Below are 4,247 nucleotides of genomic sequence, written 5' to 3'. Positions count from 1 at the left end.
GTGTTCTGCCCTCTGCTGGTGACTCTTGTCAGGGACAGCATACTGTAGGTTCGTCTTCTAGAAAATGCTGTCCTTGGGGGATGCTTCAAGGCAGGGGTCCCCAAACTTTTTACACAGGGGGCCAGTTCACTAGGTTCCGTTGGAGGGCCGGACTATAAAAAAAACTATGAACAAATCCCTATGCACACTGCACATATCTTATTTTAAAGTAAAAAAACAAAATGGGAACAAATACAATATTTAAAACAAAGAACAAGTAAATTTAAATCAACAAACTGACCAGTATTTCAATGGGAACTATGGGCCTGCTTTTGGCTAATGAGATGGTCAATGTCCGGTTCCATATTTGTCACTGCTAGTCGTAACAAGTGATATGATATGCTTCCGGAGCCATGATGCGTGCTTCTGGCATCACCGGAAGAAGTACTGTATGTGAGCGACGCTGCGCTTTGCAGCGCTGCCACATACAGTGCTCTTCTCACTGACCACCAATGAAAGAGGTGCCCCTTCCGGAAGTGCAACGGGGCTGGATAAATGGCCTCAGGGGACCGCATGCGACCTGCGGGCCGTAGTTTGGGAACCCCTGCTTCAAGGGAATAAAACCATTGGAAAGGTCTCCTCAGATTGTTGGTGAGAAAGAAAGAGAGGTTCTGAGCTACAGGGAATGGAAAGAGAAGGACCTGTGGCCTGATTGGTGATGGTGCAGTGGAGAGAGCATTGACCTGGGACACTGAGGTCCCAGGTTTGAAATTCTAAGTTTGCTGGCTTGAGCACAGGCTCACCAGTCTGAGCACAGGGTCACTTGTTGTCTCTGGCTTTAGAAAGAGGTCACTGGCTTGGGCTTGAGCCCCTCCCCTACCATCAAGGCACATTTGAAAAGCAATCAATGAACAACTAAAGTGATGCCACTTCGAATTCATGCTTCTCATCTCTCTCCCTTCCTCTTTAAAAAAACAACAACAAAAACTTTTAAGTTTTGCATATATATGTATCAGTTTGTGGTGTAAAACATATCTTACTGAGGATCTTGGTAGAACTGAACAAACAAAAAATGGTGAAAGCCACTGGAGAAATGATGAGAAAGGTCCCAAGTGGGTGTGAATAAAATCCTGGGTGGGCGTGAGATTCACAGCAGAATCAAACCGTAGGCCAGAAGGCAAGGCCAATTTTGTGAAGCCCAATTTCCATTTCAGTGCAGAAATCTCCCTGCACCCCAATGACAAAGACTTTGGAGGTCCCCCCCAAGAGACTTCCAGACATCAGAAGCTCAGAATTTCTCAAGCCTGTCCTGCTAATGGACAGCTTAGATTGTTAGAAAGTTCTTTCTATTTGCCTCTAAAATCCACCCACGAGTTCTACTTCTCTGTCTCTGTTGCAACGTTCTAAATTTGCTTTCTTCCTCATATAAACATGTGCTCTTTTCTCAAGAATCTGGGCTTCCTTAGTCTTCACTATTCTGGTTGTCTTTCTAGCAGTTAATATTATTGAGCCTACTGTGGATCAGATGCAGGGAAAAGGATTTTTCAATTGCTACTTTACTAATTCTTGCACTACTGCTATGCAAAAAAAACCCCACCATTATTGTCCTTTTACAGACAACGCTCAGAGTTTTAATTTACTTTTAATTTTTTCCAGACTTACGGAGATATAATTGACATAAAACATTGTATAAATTTTTTTTACATTGTATAAATTCAAGGTGTACAACACAAGTTGATATATATTGCAAAAATGGTTACCACACAAGTTTAGTTAGCCACATTTAAAATGTTGCGATTTCTGAACATTTAAATTGCTTACCCAAATGCACCCAGCCAGTTAGTAGCCAGATGAAATTTATCAATGTCCGTGTGGTGCCTGGAACGGAACCCCATCCTCCAAATTCCTTAGGCTGACTCAGATTAAAAGATTTTTACCCTGAGTCCCTCTCTGTGGACAACATTCAGCATTATCATTTTGGTGAGTGTGCAGAGGTAGTTGAGCTTTTTAATTCGCATTTTTCTGATGACTAATGGTGTTTTGGAGCTTTTAATATGTATATCAGTTATTTTGAATTTTCTTTATTTGTAAAGTGCCATTTCAAGTCTTTTGCTATTTTCCCATTAGGATGTTTGTCTCTTGTTGAATTTTAGGAGTTCTTTATATAATCTAGATACAAGTTTCTTTGGTCAAGTATGCATTCCAAATACCTTTTCACTTTCTTATTGGGGTTGTTGTTAAGAAAGACATAGAATATTATATTAATATGATGACATATATCAAACTTTTAGAAACTTGTCTTATTTAAGGCTTTCTATACTCTGAGGTGAGGTCATGAAAATACTCTATTTTTTCTTTCTAAAGCTGTATTGCTTTTCCCTTTCAAATGTCTACAGTTTACATGAAATTTATTGCCCTGCTTACTGTAAATTGGGTGAATTTGATTTCATATTTGTGAATTTGATTTCATATTTTTCCATATGACACCCATCATCCCAGAATAATTTATGGAAAGTAGGTATTTTTCCCCACTGCCCTGTTGTGCTATCTGCATCTGGGACTATTCTGTTCCATTAGTATGTTTGCACCAGTATCACGCTATCTTAATTCCTACAGTTTATAGTTGATAGTAAGTTTTACTATCTGGTAGAGTAAGTCCTCCCACCTCTCCTAACTAGGTACTTTTGAGGCTGAAACTGCTCATACATACAAATCCATTCAAACCTTTAAGGACTGTATGGGGCGGGGTGGGATGAGGTGGGGTGGAGGCGGGCTCAGGAGAGAGAATCCGAGCAGTGCAGGATCCTCTTTGTTACCATGACATCTTCCCAAGTGGCGGGAACATATAACCGCAGTGCCAATCGCCCTGTAGGGAGATCACAAATGCGTCAGCTGGCTCTCTCCTCACTTACCCCAAGCGACAGACAGCCCTCAAAACCCAGATATCAATCCAAAGAAGACAGTACTCGATGTATGTCTTTCCTGCCATCCCAGAGGTACACCCTTTCCTTCAAATCACGTGAGCCTGGTCAGCACCCTAAATACGGATACAGAGCATATTCGCCAATAGAGAAATTCGCTCAACCCTGCTGGTGAACCCTACGCTCCGCTGAGGAGAGATAGTGCATCTATATGAGGAGAAACCGAAGGCAGAGCGGCCCTGACCCATTAAGACAGACTGAAGAACAGATAACCTAACGAGAGAGAGAGAAAAGGAAAGGAGGAAGGGAGGAAGAAAACTCACCGCCTACTGCTTGAGTACCGGACAACTAAAACAAACACACAAACTTCAGTATCTGACCGCCCTACAGCCGGACTGACACCCAAACCACACCTTCCTCCCCAGCCTGCCTTTCCTTCCCGCGCCCCTTGGTTCGGTGGGGCCAGTTCCTCCCGACTTATACAACAGAAATGTATCGCTCTCTGCGCGCTGGCCAATAGGAAGAAGGATTCCCGGCAGCCTTCGGCGGGGGCGGGACTCCCAGTCCCGAAGACTGCGACTGTTGCCTTCTGGAAGCAGGATCCTGGGATCCTTCAGGTTCCTCCGCTGCCCCATCCAGATTAAAGTCACCGTCTATTTACCAGGAACTGATACATTGATTTTCGGCCCCGACTCCTACGCATGCGCAGTGAGACCCATTAGGTCGGCGCTGAAATGAAAGCATCTTGAGAGAAGGGGAGGGACCCTAAACTGCGGTCCTGCAGGTCACAGGGGAAACAGCACAGCCCAAGGTGGCCTCTGCAGCCAGCAGTCCCCAAAACAAAAATTGTAGAACCAAAAAGACTACTGAGGTCCCACCGAGATTTGAACTCGGATCGCTGGATTCAAAGTCCAGAGTGCTAACCATTACACCATGGGACCTGCTGGCTTCTCTAAGCGGCCGGGAGTGTTCTCAAACCATATAGCGACAGGGCCAAATTGTCTTTCCGGAGCCATGGTCAATGCCGGGTTCACCTGGCCTGGGCGCCAGCCCGAGGCCGCTCGGGCGGGCGGAGGCGAAGCAGCGAGGGCTTCGGCGTCCCCGACGTTCCCGGTCCCGGGGTATCATCTCTTGCGGTCACTCTTCCTGCTGTCCTCCCGAGGTCCTGGTCCCGCGTCCCGGGGAGCCGAGAGCGCGGCGAGCTGGCGGGGACGCTCTCGGGGGCATGGGTGGGCCCTTGATACCGGGCCGGGCTGGAGGCCGAGAAGGCGGCTGCAGTTCCCAGCTCCCTAGGCGGGAAGCTCGGCGCCCGCATCCTGGGCTTCGTACTTGTTTATTTATTTATTT

General features: G+C 46.0%; 1 non-coding gene across 1 annotated transcript; it reads right to left on the bottom strand.

Moving 5' to 3' along the window:
* Nucleotides 1-3,769: 3,769 nt before the first annotated feature.
* Nucleotides 3,770-3,841, bottom strand: TRNAQ-UUG (transfer RNA glutamine (anticodon UUG)). Its single transcript has one exon. It is a non-coding gene; the product is annotated as a tRNA-Gln (tRNA).
* Between the last annotated feature and the right edge of the window lie 406 nt (nt 3,842-4,247).

This window comes from Saccopteryx bilineata, chromosome 2 (assembly GCF_036850765.1).
Source record: "Saccopteryx bilineata isolate mSacBil1 chromosome 2, mSacBil1_pri_phased_curated, whole genome shotgun sequence".
Lineage (NCBI taxonomy): Eukaryota > Metazoa > Chordata > Mammalia > Chiroptera > Emballonuridae > Saccopteryx > Saccopteryx bilineata.
The sequence above is the reverse complement of the archived record's forward strand: the minus strand, read 5'-3'. Positions and strand labels throughout refer to the sequence as shown.